This window comes from Leptopilina boulardi, unplaced genomic scaffold (assembly GCF_019393585.1).
Source record: "Leptopilina boulardi isolate dan_hultmark-lab unplaced genomic scaffold, ZJU_Lbou_2.1 LbouV2_377, whole genome shotgun sequence".
NCBI lineage: Eukaryota > Metazoa > Arthropoda > Insecta > Hymenoptera > Figitidae > Leptopilina > Leptopilina boulardi.
In genome coordinates, this window is record NW_026137948.1 from 335,851 (window position 1) to 357,821 (window position 21,971).

At 29.6% G+C, this 21,971-nt stretch overlaps 1 protein-coding gene across 2 annotated transcripts in view; it reads left to right on the forward strand.

The window, feature by feature from the left end:
* Nucleotides 1-312: 312 nt before the first annotated feature.
* Nucleotides 313-21,971, forward strand: part of LOC127287893 (uncharacterized) — a 157,979-nt gene continuing 136,320 nt past the window's right edge. The window contains exon 1 of one of the 2 annotated variants that reach the window (XM_051315048.1): nucleotides 313-453. The gene's annotated coding sequence lies outside the window, so the exon portion shown is untranslated. Of the gene's footprint in view, nucleotides 454-4,497; nucleotides 4,519-21,971 lie in introns of those variants that run through there. The other variant, XM_051315049.1, reaches the window with a different exon arrangement.

The following is a 21,971-nucleotide window of genomic DNA, read 5'->3' on the forward strand; positions in this document are numbered from 1 at the left end:
GCTATTAATAAAAAAGTTTTAAAGGAATTCATCCATGTTAATAAAAGAATCATTATCATGGGGTGGGTGTCTTAACATACTCCTTCTATAAAATGTTCATTGTTTGTCAAAAAATTAAACAGAAATCACAGTTGTGAATATACCTTGTATGTTTAGTAAATAAAGAAAACATCTTCTTTCACTTTAAACTACTGCACAATGCTCCACGAATGCAAGTGGGGTTTTATCGAAGACCCGAGTTCACCTGAAGATGATGGTTCGGTTGGAGGGAGTAATTTAGGTTACTCGTAGCATCAGAGAATGTGGGCCGAATATATACTAGCTCATCATGTTCGTTGAACAGTTCATTCTTTCTTTGTATTTTCCAATCGTAAGATCATTACCCTGTCTTTCTTAACCCGAACTACACAAACGGCTATTTGCTGATAGTTTGCAGTTACAAACCTTTTTCAGGTGATTCGTCTTTACAAATATTACATAAATAATAAACTTTGAATTTTAAAAAAAGAAAATAATGTGGTGTATTATAATAAAACTAGTTATTGTTTTATGCAAGAATGTTGAACAATAATATAATAATGTTTCACATAAAAATTAATACAAAAATCTATAATATTGATTGACATATACTTATACCAAAGTGACAATGCTAATTGCTTAAATAATATTGATTGTTGAAAAAGTGAGAACTAACATTAAATGTTTTATCTGAAGTTAATGTAAATGCTAATAACATTAATATTATTAATTACGCAAATGATATTGACAAGTATATAGTGACAATTAATATTAAGTGTTTTCATACTAATTTAATATATATGATGAGTTTAAAGCGACCCAGGTCAAAATTATGATCAGGTTAAAAGTTTACACAACCTTAGTAGTCCTATTAAATACAAATTTAAATACCAAAGATTATTAATCTATTTAAACAAATGTAAGATCTGGACAGGGTAAAAGTTTTAAACCTTTGTAAGACATGGCATATTTTGACAACTTGTAGTTACTTCAAAATAAATCAAAAAAATGTCTTAAAATATGAATTTTGTAGGTTTTTTTACAAGGTTTTCAATGCTATAAACTTTTTTTGAATTATTTTTTAACAATTGAAAATAAAAATTAAAAATGTATATTTCTTAAATGGAGAATTAAACATTTTTTTTAAATAAGTTTCAGTTCTCGGTTTAAGTAATTTTTTGAAAAAATGTATAGGTCAAAAAGTGGGAAAAGGAATTTTAAGTAGAGAGATTAATTATTTTCTTTTCAAGTGTAATGCAGACATTAAGATAATTATTATTCTCTAAAACCTTTAAAATTCAGAGAGCGTTTAAAAAATAATATTAATAAATTTTTGAGAAACTAAATGTACTGGGTCTTGACACAGATTACAATCAATAACGTCAAAGGCGTATTGCAGAAATAAATGATCAATTTGAACACTTAAAAGTTCTCGTCACACTTATCGAACTATACATTTTTTAAAAAAACTACTTTAACGGAGAACTGAATTTCATGGAAAATTTTTTTAAAATTGTCCTTTTCAGATAAAAAAAACACATTATTTTTAATTTCCATTTTCTATTGTTGAAAAATAATTTTAAAAAATATTTATACCATGGACAACCTCGTAAAAAAACTAAAAAATTTATATTTTGAGATATTTTTTGGGTTTCTTTAGAGGAAGTAAAAGTAGTCAAAATATACCATGTTTTACAAAGGTTTAAAAATTTTACCATCTCCAGGTCTTACATTTTTTAAATAAATTAATAGTCTTTGTTTTTTGAAATTGAATCTAATAGAACTAAAGTTTATGTAAACTTCTAACTTGATCAAAGATTTTCTAAATTGTTCTTTACATGGGATACTTCACATGGTCAATTAATAATTTCAATATTACTAATTACTTAAACTACTTTTTAAAAAAATGAAATTTTTGTTATAATATAAATAATATAATTAATTTTATTATAAATGAATACATTAAAATTTTCAACATTCATTTACTCGCAGTTATGCACACGAGTAAAAGTATAATACGTCTTTCTATTCGAATACTAAGGGAAATGCAGATAGGTTAGGGAATTAATTTTTTCTATACTAACACATTAGTAACAATCTGCAAGTATTACAATGATTTTGTTTTGTCAAAAGTATATTTAAGGTTGTCAATTTTTTTCTGACAATATTGAGTATTTAAAACTGTAATATATTATGAGAAATTGAAAAACAAGTAATTCATTAATAATTTTTAAAATAAAACTCAAATTCATAACAACTGTTATCATTACAACTGTTATCATTACAACTGTTATCATTACAACTGTTATCATTACAACTGTTATCATTACAACTGTTATCATTACAACTGTTATCATTACAACTGTTATCATTACAACTGTTATCGTTACAACTGTTATCGTTACAACTGTTATCGTTACAACTGTTATCATTACAACTGTTATCATTACAACTGTTATCATTACAACTGTTATCATTACAACTGTTATCATTACAACTGTTATCATTACAACTGTTATCATTACAACTGTTATCATTACAACTGTTATCATTACAACTGTTATCATTACAACTGTTATCATTACAACTGTTATCATTACAACTGTTATCATTACAACTGTTATCATTACAACTGTTATCATTACAACTGTTATCATTACAACTGTTATCATTACAACTGTTATCATTACAACTGTTATCATTACAACTGTTATCATTACAACTGTTATCATTACAACTGTTATCATTACAACTGTTATCATTACAACTGTTATCATTACAACTGTTATCATTACAACTGTTATCATTACAACTGTTATCATTACAACTGTTATCATTACAACTGTTATCATTACAACTGTTATCATTACAACTGTTATCATTACAACTGTTATCATTACAACTGTTATCATGACAACCATTATCATGACAACTGTTACTATGAAAACCGTTATCATGACAACCGTTATCATGAAAACCGTTATCATGACAACTTTTACCATGACAACCGTTACCATGACAACTGTTATCATGACAAACACTACCATAACAATCTTTACCATAGTAGTTGTTTTCAAAGCAACTGTTTTTCATAGTGCCTGCTTCTATTACTGATTTTTATAGTTTGTAATTTAAAATGTTTTTTTTCTAAAAGTGTATTCATTTTGTAGTTATTGAGGTGTTAAATAACTATGCTAAATAGTTTTAAGAAAGAAATTTATCTTGTAAAATATTGGCAATTGAAATTTGAACGAATGATTTTTTTTAAACCATTTAATCTTGAAAAGTCATTTATACAATATTGTAGGGATAACGTCAATTTCTTACAATATTAAAAGAAAAATTGTGAAAAATTAACTTTATAATTATTCGTTTAAACAATAATTCATTATTAGTAAGAAGAATGCTAGAAAAGGACGTATGTGAAGTCGATGAGATTTTTATTATATGCTTGCTTAGACTGATTAATTTGTACTTAAAAAAAGAAACAGTTATATTTTATTATTTTTATAAAGAAAACAATTTTTAACTATCGTCAACTGAGGCTATTCTACTCAAGCAGGGAAAAGTGCGAAAAACTAAAAAACCAAAATTCTCTGGGTAATTATACTTACTTTTTAAAATTAATTATTTTTTATAAATTTTTTTGCAGAAGGTAAATAAATGTATGTATACATACATCTTTTATACATATTTTTGACATTCTTTTGTGTAAAAAAGACAGAAATATGTAAATTATAAAATTTCACAGGGTACGATATAAACACAAAAAATAACTTTTATTAATATACATATGGGGTAAAATTCCTGTAGTGAAAAAAAAGTTGATCGGATCAGGCTGTAACTTGCACATAGTTTAGCTCTAGAGGTGAGTCCTTTTACCACGAAGTATTGTTAAGTTTTTTGCAAAAGCTGTAGGAAAGGGAAGGGGTTGAATTTTTTTGAAAAATTTAAACAAAGAATTTTTAAAGACTTATAACTTTTAAACAGAAAGATGAAAAAGAATTTGAGATATGTGACCGGGTCTGAGAAAACGGTGCTGTCGACCAAAATCAACTTTTCGAGAAAAACGCGTTTAAAGTTTTACTACTAATTAAAATAGATTTCTTGAAACATTTTATATTTCAAAGGACCTACATAAGTGTTCCTTATGTATTTTTTATGCTGAACACGATTTTTATGGTCAAAATATGAAATTTTAATTTAAACGACTTGCTGATGTTCTAGAGGGCTGAAATTTTTTAGGCACCTTCAGAACTGACAAGCGTACAATAATCCATGGTTATTTTTTACATACAGAACCAGGTTGCCGATGATGGGTATACTTAAGGATCATCGCCAACAATTTAGTTCGAATTTTTTGTTAACAGTTTTGGCATTTATATTTGAGGTTTGAGAAAATATCCTTAACACTTGGACAACAAGGTCGCCGATGACGGGTATACCTGGAGATCATATTCGAGGATTAAAGTCGAATTTTTCGTTAATTTTGAAAAATTTGTAAGTTTTTAATTTTTTATTTTAAGTAAAAATACCAAGAGTGATTTTTGCTTTAAAATTACTTATATTTTCATTAAGGCCAGGTCCAAGTGAGGCAGCGCCATCTACATTGAAACTAAAATTTTGGAAAATTTTCAACAGCCTTTTCTTGAAAACTTTTTTTGAGTTAAAATAATAAAAAAAATTTCATGTCAATAAATTAAATATGAGCACTTTTTTCACAAAAACTGTAACAGTACTTTCTTAGAAATTACAATCAAAAATGCAATTTCCATTTGGAAAATTAATAAACGCTAAAAAATCCACGACCTAAGATTTACCAATCACGAAAATAACAAAAAAAAGTATTTTAACATAACATATTTTACTCATTATGACAGCCGTTTAGCAGGTTATATATGTCACCAGACGTTTCGCAGTTTTGCCGAAAGGAGGAGATTGGCGCTGTTGCTAACCACCTGAAATACATAATCTACCAAAGGGCTGTCACAATCAGTAAAGCAGTATCAATATGTTAAATATTTAATAAAAATTTTTTTGTTATTTTCGTGATTGGTAAATCTTAGGTCGTGTATTTTTTAGCGTTTATTAATTTTCCAAATGGAAATTGCATTTTTGATTGTAATTTCTGTGAAAGTACTGTTACAGTTTTTGTGAAAAAAGTGCTCATATTTAATTTATTGACATGAAATTTTTTTTATTATTTTAACTCAAAAAAAGTTTTAGTTGGTGTATATTTTGCCAATAATCAATTATCCATAAAGGAAAAAGCATTTTACCATCTTATTTTCAAGAACAGGCTGTATTGAAAATTTTCCAAAATTTTAGTATCAATGTAGATGGCGCTGCCTCACTTGGACCTGGCCTTAAAAAGTTTTTTCGAAAAAATATTTTTTTTTAAATTTGTTTAAACAAATGCAACAATTTTTTTAACATTTGGGACTAGTTGCATTGTATTTTTAGGACCTTTAACTATAAGAAACCATCAGAAAAAAGAAATCGATTTTTTGGTCGATAACACCGTTTTCTCAGACCCGGTCACATATATGTTTTCGAAAGGTTTTTTCTGCTCTTTCAAATGATGTGGAAAAATTTTCAAAAAAATTCAAAATTTGATCCATTTTTTGGAAATCAAAACTTTTTTTTGACTTTTTTTAAGTTCGGTCTTTTTTAATTTTTTTTTTAAAGTTAAAAATGTGTATTTTCAGCACAAAAAATATTGAGATGTACTCTTTTGTTATTTTTGAGATATAAATTAATTAATGTTAATAAAAAATAAAATATTTAACAAATAAATAAAGTTATTGCAATTCGGAAATTATCAATTGAAAGCTCACCTAATTCCGTATCCAACGAGCCCTATATGAAATATTTTGGATTAGAGGATTTTAAACAAACAATTGAAATATTAGCCAATTGTTTATTAACAATCCACTAATCCAAAATACTTCATGTGCTTTTTCGATTGATTAAAAAATTTTTTTTTAAAAATTCAAAATTTTACCCCATTTTTTAAAAATTAAAATTTTTTTTACTTTTTTTCAAAATCAGTCTTGTTTTTAATTTTTTAAATTTTTTTAGAAAGTTTAAAACGTATACTTTCAACATAAAAAATATGGAAATTTCCTTTTTGTCTTCGAGATATTAATTAATTAATGAATTTGTGTTCATAAAAAATTATACATTATATAAACAAATAAAATTATCGTAATTCTGACATTATTAAATAAAAGTTGACATAATTCCACATCCAACGAGCCCTATATCAAGTATTTTGGATTAGTGCATTGTTATTAAACAATTGGCTAATATTGCAATTGTTTATTTTTTTTTTTTATTTTTTTTTCTTCGTTTATACTCCTGCCCTGTTGGTATATTACGCACTCGACAAGAGTCCCCGAGAAATACTTTTTATGGATGAAGCATAACCATTCTACAAATTTTTGCAAATTTTTAACCTAATGCGCCTACAGTGCGACTTTCGAAGATAGGAGTACTCGCATTTGCCTGAACCACCCGTCATTGGGTTTTCTCGCCAGAGAAGAGGGAAACTGTAGAAAAACCTCTTCTGAGTACAACCGGTTTATCGACTGTCTAGTTTCGGCGGTACATATCGGACAATTAATCGACAATGTATACCGTCGCACCTAGACGTCAAACCTCTTGCTCAGAATAGCTCACGTGTCGGAAAAATCCCCGGCTGACGGGGGGCGCGAACCTCATTCGCTCAACCCGCAAAGCCTGGAGCACCAACCAACTGAGCTATTCCGTCGGTGCAATTGTTTATTTAAAATCCTCTAATTCAAAATATTTCATATAGGGCTCGTTGAATCCGGAATTACGTCAGCTTTCGATTTATAGCTTTAGAATTGCAATAAGAGAGTGACACTGCTAGTTACGCTGTCTACTTTCGGGTGTACTTCCGAAGTAGGGGTACCTCCGATCTTAATGAAACTTGGTATACTAACGTATTTTGGTGCACTGATTGCGAAAATGATAGTGAAAATTGGCGCAAATTTTATTATCATGGTAAAAACCATAAAAAACACCATAAAGTCATGGTTTTTTGCGATTAACTCGTAAAAAACGCAAAATTTCGGGTAAAAATGTCAAAATCCAAAAAATGATCAAAAACACCATAAATTTTGAGTTGCTCTTATATTTCACAGGCAAAAATCAAAAATAGAAAAAGTGATTTGAGTAAAAATTTCTGAAGTGGATCACCTAACTTAAAGATGTACTGTATTTGCTTGGAAATATAGAAAATTAAAACATAGACTCCACCCCACAATTTCCGCAAATTACTTTCGGACCATTTTTCTCGAAAAATAATGACTTTTGGTAAAAAATGCATAAAACATAAAATGTGTGTATTTTTGAGATCTAAAACTTTTGTCTAAAACTTTTTTCGAAATTTTTTGTTTTTTACGAGATAATCGTAAAAAAACCATGATTTTATGGTGTTTTTAATGTTTCTTACCATGATAATCAAATTTGCGCCAATTTTCACTATCATTTTCGTAATCAGCGCACCAAAATACGTTAAAATACCAAGTTTCATTAAGATCGGAGGTACCCCTACTTCGGAAGTATATCCATTTATTCTAATACCTTTATAACTTACCTATTTGTATAATTCAATTTAAAGCATTTTAATATAGACTATGAGTTGTTTCTAATAAATCAACTACAAAGTCTGAAACAACTACAAAATCTCATTCTAACAAATGGATTCTTGGGTCATTCATCTACTTTCAGGTAGTATAATTAATACAATTTTTGAATGTAATTGAAAAATTTTTGAATTACACAGTGTATTTAAAAAGTAATTAATGCTACTAGGTTTTGAATGGTAATAAACAAGCAAAGCGCGTAGGGCGATGCCTAAACAATGCGCGCGAAGCGCGTATCAATATCGGACCGCGAAGCGGGACGATCATCCTTTGCGCGCCCAAGGCGCGCTCAAACTAGCGAGCGAAGCGAGCCCCTACGCGCGAATCGCGTGATGAGAATGTGGCCGCCCCCGCAGGGGGCTGCCGGATTTTTTTTGGTACGTTAGATTCCGGGCAACCTGTAATACATAAATTTAAGTTCCAAACGGGAATCTCTTCATAAGGATTTATTCTTGTGCCTAAACCTCAAAAACGATTTTTTTAAACGTTTTTTTATTTTTTATGTACATTTTTCTCAAAAATTCGCAAAAACGCCGTGTTTTTGGGTCAATTTACCTCCATATAAAAACACAGGGGGTAGAAATATGAGTTTTTAGAGGTTTAGGCACCAGTTTTTTAAATAAAGAATCGAAAAATTTTTGGGATTTCAAAATCGGTTCGGTAGATTTCGAGAAAAGCTCTGTACCAGTTTGAAAAATGAGTTTTCGAGAAAAACGCGTTCAAAGTTTTCATAACATAATTTATTGAGTCATGAATATCAAACAACTTTTTATTACAACAGAACTTCGTATCCCGCTGTTTTTGGGATCGCTGATTACGAATTTTATGTCCATTTTGGAAAATCCAAAATGGCGGATCCAATATGGCGGACGAAAAAAGAAAAATTCAACCGGATTTGCTTAAAACTTGTTACTCGGGGGTTTTTGGGGTCGCTGATTACGAATTTGATGTCCGTTTTTAAAATTCAAAATGGCGGATCCAATATGGCGGACGAAAAAAGAAAAATTCAACCGGATTTGCTTAAAACTTGCTACTCGGGGGTTTTTGGGGTCGCTGATTACGAATTTGATGTCAGTTTTTGTATATGTATTTAAAACGTTCCTAGAACGTTAATGTTTTGTGCCTATATTCATAATTAGCAATCTCAAAAGGCCACAAGTAACCATTTTCAACTAAATTTAATTAATTTCTTAATCTTTGTCCGCCATATTAGATCCGCCATTTTGTATTTTCAAAAACTGACATCAAATTCGTAATTAGCGACCCCAAAAACCCCCGAGTAACAAGTTTTAAGCAAATCCGGTTGAATTTTTATTTTTTCGTCCGCCATATTGGATCCGCCATTTTGTATTTTCAAAAACTGACATCAAATTCGTAATCAGCGACCCCAAAAACCCCCGAGTAACAAGTTATAAGCAAAAAAAATCGGTTTTTTTGAAATTCTAAACCAGAAAGTCCCCTTAATCCTCCTAGCGCATACACTACTTGACCAATACAGTTTATATTTGGTATACATACGTATTTTTGCGTATAGATTACAGAAAAAATTCAGCGAGCACTATTGGAGTTAATGATTATATTGTTTTTAAGAAAAACTCATATTTTTAGAAAAAATCATGTATTTTTCGAATAAAAAAAGAAGAAAATATTATCTTAAGGGAATCAAATTTATACATTTTTACGTATTTTTACGTGTAGATTACAAAAAAAATATAGCGAGTACTATTGGAGTTGATTATCATATCGATTTCAAGGAAAAACTGATAATTTTCCATAAAAATCATGAATTTTCTTCAAAAAACGAAGAATATTTTATCTAAAGAACTTTAAATTTATACATTTTTACGTGTAGATTACAAAAATAATATAACGAGAACGATTGGAGTTGATTATCATAGCGATTTAAAAAAAAAATTATAATTTTCGAAAAAAATCATAAATTTTCTTCAAAAAACGAAGAAAATTTTATCTAAAGGGCTTCATATTTATACATTTTTACGTATTTTTACGTGTAGATTACAAGAAAAATATAGTGATTATGATTAGAGTTGATAATCATAGCGTTTTCAAGGAAAAACTGATAATTTTTGTTATATGTGATTAATGTGTATATCTATGTGCTTTTATGCTCACATTACAGGAAAAATTAAGCAAAATTGGACTTTTTCCACCAACCTTCACACTTTAACCCACTTAAATTTTAGGTTTAATGGCACGGAACCCTCGGTTTTAATGCAAGTGTAACTCGCACTTGTCCGATTTTTTCTATATAATTTCCAAATCGCCCAAAGTGGAATTGAAGTCACAAACCTGAAGTGTGAGGGAGAAACAGACAAATATATACGTCCTCTTCTACATCTAGGAGTCCTAAATCTGACACTTTCTCTTTTCTCATTGCCCCTCTATATAGAAAAATTAAAAGATAAAGCTAATTTAAGAAGAATAAAAACAAAAGGTTTACCTTTTAGATTAAGGGTACGTCATAAAAGCGGGTCTTCATTACGTAGTGCATTTTTTAGCAGAAATGGGTACGTAGAAACCCAAGAGTATAATACAAGGTATTTTACGTGTAATATACACGTATTATACACAAGGTTAAAATTAAGAAACATAACCCTAAATTTGCTTGTTTCGAATATACAATTTTCAAAAGTTCTAATATTGGCAAAAATTAATTATCCATGCTTTGATAAAATTTAAATTGTATTACTATTTCTCTTTTTAATTGAAAACGAAAGCACATTTAAAATGTTAAGGCGCTTGTATACCTCACCGATCCCGAGTATACTTGCGTCGTATATCATTGGAGTAGAAGAGACAGAAATATCTTTTGTCTCTTTTACTCCAATGGGACACGACAGAAGTATATTCGGGATCGGTGAGGAATACGAGCGCCTTTAAAATTTTTTACGAAATTATTGCAAATAAGATAATATTATTTAAGTCAACTGAAAGTTCTCAATGGACAATATTTAAATAGTTTATTTATTAATTAATACTTATTTATCAACAATAAACCAGAAAGTAAATAACAAAAAGAGGTAAAAAGAGGAGGGTAAATGAACATTTTTAGAGATAATTTTTGTAAGAATTTCAATTATTAATCGCGTTCTGAGTGAACTGTCGTTTTGTGTCTGGATTTACTGGATTACTTATCCATCCCTCTCTGGTGTGTGATAATTGGTTTCCCATTATTTTTTCTTATTGTGGCCAATTTTTTAATTTTGTTATGTGTAATTTTTTCTACTATCTGTGAGGTACTATCCAGTGTGATTTATTTGACCCAAACTCAGGGCTGTGTTCAGATTTGATAGTGCTTATCACACGTCGGGTTGATATTGATGTAAACATGGCTAACCAACGTGTTTGTAGACATTACAATACGAATGTTGTCGGTGATGCTAGTTCTTTCTGTAGAGCGGAGAACTTTAAATCTGAATTTTTTATTATATTTTATATTATTATATTATATTATATTATATTTATGGGACGTTCCACGTCAAACGGAACAGAGCTCTAGCCAAAAATTGGCTTGATAAAAAAAATCGTTTAAGGTCTGAAAAAACTTGTACACTCTTGTACTTTCGAAAGCAGATGGGCGATTTCAGAAATTCAATATGGCGGCGCCTCTAGATGTGATATAAGTCATCAATGTCACGATTCGACAAATACAAACATGAATAAAATTTCCAAAATTAATTAAATTGAATCAAAAAATACACATAATACGCATTTTTGGGGTCGCTGAATACGAATCTGAAGTCAGATTTTAAAAATTCAAAATGGCGGATCCAAAATGGTGGTCGATTTTTGTTATAACTCAATTTTTTCTCAAAACTGGTTACTCGGGGGTTTTTGGGGTCGCTGAATATGAATCTGCAGTCAGATTTTAAAAATTCAAAATGGCGGATCCAAAATGGTGGTCGATTTTTGTTAAAACTAAATATTTTTTCTCAAAACTGGTTACTCGGGGGTTTTTGGGGTCGCTGAATGCGAATATGTTGTAAATAAAATAATAATAATAAAAAAAAAAAAAAAATCTTTAATAAGCATTTTTGGGGTCGCTGAATACGAATCTGAAGTCAGATTTTAAAAATTCAAAATGGCGGATCCAAAATGGTGGTCGATTTTTGTTATAACTCAATTTTTTCTCAAAACTGGTTACTCGGGGGTTTTTGGGGTCGCTGAATATGAATCTGCAGTCAGATTTTAAAAATTCAAAATGGCGGATCCAAAATGGTGGTCGATTTTTGTTAAAACTAAATATTTTTTCTCAAAACTGGTTACTCGGGGGTTTTTGGGGTCGCTGAATGCGAATATGTTGTAAATAAAATAATAATAATAAAAAACTAAGCGCATATGAAAAATAAAAAAATAATATGTAAAATTAATGAGTAGTAAAGTGTTTGTAAGGACTTTTGATATTTAAATCTTTCTTTTACATAGGTAAAATCATAAAGCTCTAAAAAATATACACTGTTAGTTACAATGCTATCATTCATAAAAGGTTTCAAAGACACTTGGCTAAAAAATATACAAGTGCTCCTTTGTTTTAAAAATAAGCGACCTTTAAAACACCCGAATAACATATTTAATCAAAAAAATCTAATTTTATAATTAATTCATCCACACCGAAAACACCCAAATAACAAGTTTCGAAGATAAAATTGAATTTTAACGAAAATCGACCACCATTTTGGATCCGCTATTTTGAATTTTTAAAATCAGACTTCAGATTCGTATTCAGCGACCCCAAAAACCCCCGAGTAACCAGTTTCTTAAAAAAATTGAGTTATAACAAAAAATCGACCACCATTTTGGATCCGCCATTTTGAATTTTTAAAATCTGACTGCAGATTCATATTCAGCGACCCCAAAAACCCCCGAGTAACCAGTTTTGAGAAAAAATATTTAGTTTTAACAAAAATCGACCAGCATTTTGGATCCGCCATTTTGAATTTTTAAAATCTGACTTCAGATTCGTATTCAGCGACCACAAAAATGCTTAAAAGTGTATTTTTTGATTCAATTTAATTAATTTTGGAAATTTTATTCATGTTTGTATTTGTCGAATCGTGACATTGATGACTTATATCACATCTAGAGGCGCCGCCATATTGAATTTCTGAAATCGCCCATCTGCTTTCGAAAGTACAAGAGTGTACAAGTTTTTTCAGCCCTTAAACGATTTTTTTTATCAAGCCAATTTTTGGCTAGAGCTCTGTTCCGTTTGACGTGGAACGTCCCTTATTTTTATTATATTTTACATATCCATTTTGTATTAACGGGATGGGTCTAAATATTGTTTAATTAAAAATTTTATTTTCTCTTCATTTTGAGTTTTTGAATCCACGAGTAGAAATTTTAGGTTACACATTTCCCTTCGCACTCTACAAGCCAACGCAAAATAGATTCTCTGTTTGCGTTTTGCAAGGTTCTTTTCCCGTGCAGAAATTTACCCACTTAGTTCTACTTTGAGTAAGGCTCTCTCATGGCCCTTGCCAGTTTATTAATTTTTTAATAAATTAAAGAAAAATTAATTAAGTTAATTTTTAAAAAATATTTAACAATTTTAATCTAAGAATTTTATCAACAACTCAAAAGAAATAAGTGATTTTTTCTTTTCAAAAACTAAAATTTATTTGTCTTTTTTTTACTATATTATCTATACTAGCAACTTTGTCGTCCGCAAGCGGCCGACTACGTTGCTAGTGTGCATTAACCATATTTTTTATTCATTTTTTTTCAAAAAAATTTAATATTAGAAATGTAAAAAAAATTTCTTTATATTGGATCTACCACCCAAGTAGCAAGGAATATTGCTCGAATGTCAAGCTGATATCAAGCGGCAATATTTTTGTGACATTCAGGCGATATAATAATGTCCTCTTCACGGGGACATTCCTCGGTGATGTATCTATATGATCTATGTGACGGTCTTTCACACAAAAAATGTAACGCATTACAAAACTTACATTCTACATTTATTAAACCTAAATAATTCTGTGGAACTTTACTTTCATTGAAATCTTTAAAAGACATTATTGCAACTCCTGCAGTTTTTTTATTCCAATTATCGTTTTTACATGCCAAATTCTTTTCTTAAAGCACTTTCTTTTCATCTTCCGTTTCCGTAGAAAATTTTTTCTTCTTACATGACAAATTATTTTCTTGACGCACTTTCTTTTCATCTTGAGTTTCCATTGATATTTTGCTTTTCCTACATGCCAAATTTTTATCCTTGCGTATTTTCTTTTCATCTTCAGTTTTTGTAGATAATTTCTTTTTTTTTTGCATGTCAAATTTTTTTTGCGCTCTTTCTTTTTTATTTCTGTTTTATTACGATTACGTTTTCTCAATCTCTCATTCTCCTGTCTTATTATTTTCTGCTCATATGTAACTTCGCGCCTTGCCTTCCTTTTTCTTCCCTTCTCTTTAATTGCTCGAATTATCTTTTTATCATTTTCTTTACTCAGAAAATTCTTCATTTTTAAATATTCATGTGGTGAAATTTTGTTCACATTATTATCAGTTGTACAAATTATTTTCTTTTCACTAGTGTCATTTAGACAATGTTTAATTTTTAAATATTGTGTTAATAGAACTCTGTTAATATTATTACTGTGCAAAGTATTAAAAACAGAACAAGAGTTTAAAATATAATTTTTATGTTCCTAAGTTCAATTTATGAAAAGACGGTTCTAATTATTCTCTATTATCGAATTCCTATTGTGAGACGTTCTTACTGCCAGAAAATGATTTAAGCGATTATTTTCAAACATTGACTTAAAATGGTTTCTCATTTTGTTATTATCAGTTTCATAATTGACACGGTTTGGCATTACGTTAAATAATACAGATGTTGCAAATGCTATTGCATATACTCCACACTAAACACTACCAAAAAGTTGTTGATTAACAGCTTCAAAAACTACTGTTGGTTTAAAAGGGAACAATCTAATTAAACATTTTATTTGATGCACATTTAAACACCCCTCATTAAGGCTATCAAAAATATAAAGCCTTACTCTATCGTAATAAACATAAATTCAGTGACCATAATTGTTATTACCGCTAAAAAGTGTTTGAATATGTTTATCACCTTCTCTAATTGGGACAATAAAATCAAGCATTTGTACATACAAAGTACTTTGCACATTGAAAAATGAATTGGAATCTTTTCTTAATAATTCTTCAAATTTGTACATATGCATGTAATTTAACAATTTATTTCTATTTTCAATAATTTTTAAATCTTTATCACTTAAAATAACATACTCTTTTATGTTGGCCATAGTATACTTCGTTTAATTTTATTTTTGATTGATGAAAATCTAAATATCTTTAACCCTTTTGCTCACTCTCTCTAATATAACCAATTTATCCTTTTATTAAATATAACCAATTTTGTCTTTAATTCAATACAACCAATTTTACCTATTATTAAAAATAACTCGAAAATAAGCAATTTTTCCTTTAATTCAATACAATTAATTTTACCTTTTACTAAATATAACCAATTTTTCCTTTAATCCAATATAACCAATTTTTACTTTAATCCAATATAACCAATTTTGCCTTTTATCCAATAAAACTACCAAATATCCAAAAGAATGAGAGAACTATGAGTAACTATGAATCAGTAACTACTGATCAGCCAATAAGTGCAAAAAGGACACTCTTATATGAGTAATCAGTAGTTCATTACAAATAACATATATACGTATTTATACCTGTATTAAAACCCCGGAACAAATACCACAAAATACCAACCATTGGACAATAGAACCTTTGTTAATGGGGATTAACTCTGAGGACCCAGGTAATAATTTCTTTTTTCACATTTATTATATAGAAAAATAAAGATGTACCAACCCTTGGCCAATAGAACCTTTGTTAATGAAGATTAACTCTGAGTACATAATGAAATGTACAGTAGGTTTACATTGACATCGGCATGTCCGACGTCTCAACATTTTTTCCGTGTATTATCACAAGGAAATATAAAGATAAAAGTCAAAAACTGAAGAGGTAATGTATATCTTTCTTTCTCACATCAAGAAATATAACATATAATTTTCATTTAATATTGCATTTCTCTATCTAGAGGATTCAAAATAACATAAGAATATCTTCGCCTAAAAATCTTACTCTTCTTTCTTTCTGTTTTCAAAATAAAAAAAAAATATGTATATACCTGTATTAGACTCTCAGAACAATTACCACAAACAATACCAATCCTTGGACAATAGAGCCTTTGTTAATGAAGATTAGGTAATAATTTTTAAATTTTTTTATTAAAATTTTCTTGGGCTCTAATACAGGTAGGGGAGAGTGATAAACAGTGGGACAGTTTAAACAGTAGGTCACTTTAATTTTCTGAAAAACTACTTAAAGAAACTCGACCAAAATTTAAATGTAAACCATGTTTATGACAACACACTATCTATACACATGCGCATTTATACTTACACAGCGACTAAAAATGTGATTTTTTTTGGTAAAAAACATTAAAAAATTCAAAATTTATAATTATTACAATTGTTGTTCGGCAACATTTGAAAAATAACACTTGATAAGAGAACGACTATTCAAATTTTCCTCCAAATTGTTTTTATGTCATGACCAAATTATGACGTATGATCAGCATTGCTGTAAACGTAAAAAAAAATAATAACAATTTTTTATATGAAACTTGACATCGTATTATAAAAATGTAAAATATTATTAAAATATAAGTGTTTTGCAACATTTGTTAACGTTATTTAATGCAAAACATATATATTTATAAAGTATGAAGCAGAATATTACTATTGAAACAAATATTCATTATTTAATAATAGGTGTCCCACTGTTTAACACAAACCTTGAAAACAAGAAAAATGTATCAAGTTCCAAAAACTTGAAATTTTTCTATTTAATCACAATATAATTTACATAGAATATATGCATTATGTGGAAAAGAGTTCAAACTTTATGGTAATACCAAAAAGTGGACAAAAATATATAAAATTGAAAAAAAAGTGATCTTATGCCATTTTGAATTGTCTAGATAGAGAAACGCAATGTTAAACGAAGAAGTACTTATGTTATATTCCTTGGTGTAAGAAAGAAAGGTATGCGTTACCTATTCAGTTTTAGACTTTCTTTATAGTTTTTTCACGTGATAAAGGGAGAAAGAAATTATTACCTGGGTCCTCAGAGTTATTAATTAATCCTCTTTAAAAGATTGCAGGTCAAGCGAACCCTCATTTGCAAAATAAAGATATATCTTTCTCTCTCCATAACTTGTTCTTTTCTCTGTCACCGAAAACCAAGGGGTCCGGACGGAATGAATGAATGAATACCAAGATTATTATAGTTAATTTTAGATAATAAGAAAAATTATGTTCCTAAGTGGATCATGGAATTATAGAAATCTCATGGAATTTCTGATCATATCATGGAATTTTTTCAATTCCATGATCTAAGACTCGAATTTACACGTTCGTTGACAATGATATCCATTTTTAGTATTTTAATTCGTCATAATTTATATTTATAGTGAGTTTTAAAGTATCATGGAAATTTTATCATTTATCACCTAGAAATCATAAAAAAATCATGGAATTTCGCGAAGAGAAATTTGTAGAAACCCTGTCCAGGTTTAGAACTGGCAGCAGTAATGCAATAATCCTTCGTCATTTGTTAAATAAATAAGTGAATAAAAGCAGGAATAGCGCCTTGCGCCTATAGCTATACGAAGGCGATTTGGGAGGGAACGGCACGCAATTCAAACACAGGGAGGGAAGGATCGGGACGCAATTCGAACAAAAATGGATCATACCTGAAAAATCGCACGCAATTCGAAATCACCGAACAAAACAGTACCTTACGTGGACTAAGACCGCGTCATCATGCTACCTGAACTGGTACTAATGATTCCACCTAACTTGGTTAGTTATGGTTTTTGGCCTCTAGTCTAAAAGGTCAAATAGCCATGACTTAAATTCAACCCAACTTTGACAGCAGAATACTTTCAGCCATTTCCGAACCCCCCCCCCGCTCGCCAAGGTTTCTTTGAAATATTAACAAAAAAGTACCATACTCGGCTAATGATTACACCCAACTTTGTCCACAATATACTTTAGGCCATATCCGACCCCCGACAAGGTTTCTTTAAAATACAAACAGAGCAGTAACTTATACGCAGCCGAAGGACGCGTTCATAAGGTTACGTGAAATAATGCTGTAAAATACTGCCGACTTTGTCCGCACTATTTTTTCATCATTTTTAGGGTTCCGTACAGATAGATTTTAGCTACTTTACCGAAAGATCCCTTATGCACTCTTGCGTCCGTCCCAGCTTTGTGCCCCCCCCATACGGCTACAATATTTAATATAGAGCTGAAATTTAGAACACACATATTTTACGTGTAGATTACAGGAAATATATAGAGACACCGATTGGATTTGATAGTTACGAGCTAGAAAGAAAAGAAATCGGTGTTTTTCAAAAAAATTTTAAAAAATGACCCTGTCCCCCCTCTTAACTTCTACATTTTTGTATATGAAGAACTGCAATTTAGTACACATACGTATATTCACGTGTAGATTACAGAAAAATATAGCGAGACTGATTGGATTTGAAAGCTACGAGCTAGAAAGGAAAGAAATCGGTTTTTTCGAAACAATTGCAAAAAATGACCCTGTTCAGTTATTTATAATTTATTTCTATATAAAAAGAGGTTATTATTGTCGGTATACGGAACCCTCGAATTACGAGTTAATCGCAAAAAACCATGATTTTATGGTGTTTTTAATAGTTTTTACCGTAATAATTAAATTTGCGCTAATTTTCACTATCAATTTCGTAATTAGCGCACCAAATTGCATTAGTATACTAAGTTTTATTAAAATTAAAAGAACCCCTACTCCGGAAGTATATCCATTTTTTTAATCAGCAAACGATATTTCTCTTCAGAAGTGTTCAAATTATGATGTTTTAATAATTAAAAAAAAAAATTAAATTAACTCCTTTTAACAATGCAGCAAAAAAAACCCCATAAATGCAAAAATAAGTAAAATAAAATCTGTTTGTATTTTAACTTCAAGAAATAAATAAATAATAAATAAATATAAATAAATATAAGTAACCCAAGTAGCACGATATATCAACCAGATGTCACGGTGATATCACCGGGGAATGTCACCGTGACATCGAAGTGATATCATGGTGACATCAAGGTGATATCACAGTGATATCACATTCATATCACGGTGATATCACCGTGATATCATGTTGATATTTTACAGGGACTTAAAATTTTTAATAATTTAAAAAATAATAATAAATAAAAAAAATAATAAAAAAAAAAAATAATAATTTTTTAAAAATGGTTTTCACCATGATAATCAAATTTGTGCCAATTTTCACTATCAATTTCGTAATCAGAGCATCAAAATACGTTAGTATACCAAGTTTCAAAGAAATCGGAACCCACATAGCACGACTTCTTGCTGTGAGGTTACTGTAAGGATATCTGTAGGGTTTGTAAGGTTACTGTGTAAGCCTGCAGTAAACTTGAGGTCATCTTAAAACTTCCGCCTTACAGTAAGCTTACACAGTAAAGCTAAGGTAAACTTACACAGTAAGGTCGTGGTAAGTTTACATGGTAAGGTTGTGGTAAGCTTACACGGTAAGGTAGTTGTAAGCTTCCTTTAAGGTTACTGTAAGGTTGATGTAAGGTTACTGTAAACATAGAATGTTGTTAATAAATAAAATTTATTAATATTTATGCGCAGTAGTTTTCTATGGCACATACGGCTGCGCAGTAACTTTTATTTGACGAACCCTATTGGGGTTCATAAAGTACTTTACCAAATATATAATTTTTTATACAAAAAAATTTATAATATAATATATATTATAATATAATTATTTTTAATATATTTTCATATTACTTTATATTAACAGTAACCTTACATCAACCTTACAGTAACCTTAAAGGAAGCTTACAACTACCTTACCGTGTAAGCTTACCACAACCTTACCATGTAAACTTACCATGACCTTACTGTGTAAGCTTACCTTAGCTTTACTGTGTAAGCTTACTGTAAGGCGGAAGTTTTAAGATAGCCTCAAGTTTACTGCAGGCTTACACAGTAATCTTACAAACCCTACAGATATCCTTACAGTAACCTCACAGCAAGAAGTCGTGCTATGTGGGAAGTAATTTCATTTTATGGTCTTTTTTATGGTTTATATGGGTTTTTTACACTTTTCTCGAAAACGACTTGGTTTTGGTGAAAAATGTATACATCATTCTAAAGGGCGGCAGCATGACTTTTTTTGGAACACCCTAATCCATATAATATTTTTTTGTGTTCATATTTATGTATGAACGCTGAATTCAACTTATTTCAAAAATGACAAAGGGGGTTATTTTTAATTTTTGTAGATAAATAATTCATTAGTTTCACCGATTCAAATCCAGCAAGAAGAGATGCTATTTGCTTTAAATTAAAATCTGTTCTAGTTTCTATTCTATAAGATAAAATTTGACTAAAATCGAGTTTTTTCAAAAATAGCTAAAGGAATTATTTTAAATTTTGCAGAGAAATCATTAAGAAGGGTCACAGAATCGAACCCAACAAGAAAATTCTATTCTATTTTTAATAATATTCTTATGAAATCAACTATTTCAGTTCATATTATTCTTAATTAAAATAATTGTTATATATTTTTATCAAATAAGTTAAACGTCATAGGGTATAGTCACACTATCTCATACATGCACTGTGCATGCATGAAATAGTGTGCCCGTACCCATAGAATTATAAAGGAAAGGCAGAACTGAAGATGCACGAAGCGAGCGCTGTACACAGACACGGCGAGTATAATAGTAGAATATACAGAAAAAACATAGTCTTATTTTTGTTGCAACTCAAAATGAGTTAAACGACATAGACAGTGGCGCCACCAACTTGGCTTATTTTTGTTGCACTTCAAAATGAGTATCGTACGCTACTCACTTTGAGACAAGGTTTTATCTGTGTAGTAGAGTAGTGGGGTTGGATTCCGTAGTACAGTAATCTGTTTCGAAACTCGGTTGACATGATGCCCGCATCTTTAAACTTTTATATTGTTAAAAGTAACTAAGTAAAAATTCCTGAAGTTGATCAACCACCCAAATTAAAGATGTACTGTATTTGCTTGGAGATATAGAAAATTAAAACATTATTATGAGTTGAAAAACTGCCTCAAAGGATTTTTCAAAAAAATTAAATTTCTTCAGTTAAAAAATGAATATCTTAGAACTAAGTGAACGGATCTTTATAAAAATTGGTATACTTACACAGAAAATGATACAGTTTTAGTTCAAAATTTGAAAATTAAAAATTTTTGATTTTTAATAATTGTTATTGCAAAATTAATTGTTTATTTAAAAAATAAACCATGTTCTTGTTATCGTAGAAAGTTTTTTCCAAAGTTTATTGGAAAGGGAATTTTATAAGGATTCGAAAACCGTTTTAAAATTTCGTGGATCGCAATTAGCAAAAAAGTTATCGCGTTTTTTGTGCGGCGCTGCGTGTCTCTAGCGCTAGCACGCAGAATGTATTTTGCTCAAAAAGTATGGAAACTTACAAATATCTCGAAAAGTACGAATTTTTATCATAAATGTTCAAGACAAAAGTTGTTCCTAACAATAAGATCTACATTTGTGAACCCAAAAAATAGGTTGTTTTTGTTCAAATAAGTGAATTTAAAAAATCGCGGCTTATAGGTTTTTTGGGGTAACATATTAGAAATTCAAAGCTAATTTTCGAATTAGGCCTAGAGCCCAATGTAAGATTCCTCAGCCCAATATTTTGGTCATATACTTCACACGTAAAGACACATAATTTTATAGGGATTTCGAACTTGATTCTGAAAATTAGAGGATTTTATTTAACAAAAACAACCAATTTTTTGATATAGAATCAATTTTTTTGAAAAATCCTTTGAGGCAATTTTTCAACTCATAATAATGTTTTAATTTTCTATATTTCCAAGCAAATACAGTACATCTTTAAGTTAGGTGATCCACTTCAGAAATTTTTACTCAAATCACTTTTTCTATTTTTGATTTTTGCCTGTGAAATATAAGAGCAACTCAAAATTTATGGTGTTTTTGATCATTTTTTGGATTTTGACATTTTTACCCGAAATTTTGCGTTTTTTACGAGTTAATCGCAAAAAACCATGACTTTATGGTGTTTTTTATGGTTTTTACCATGATAATAAAATTTGTGTTAATT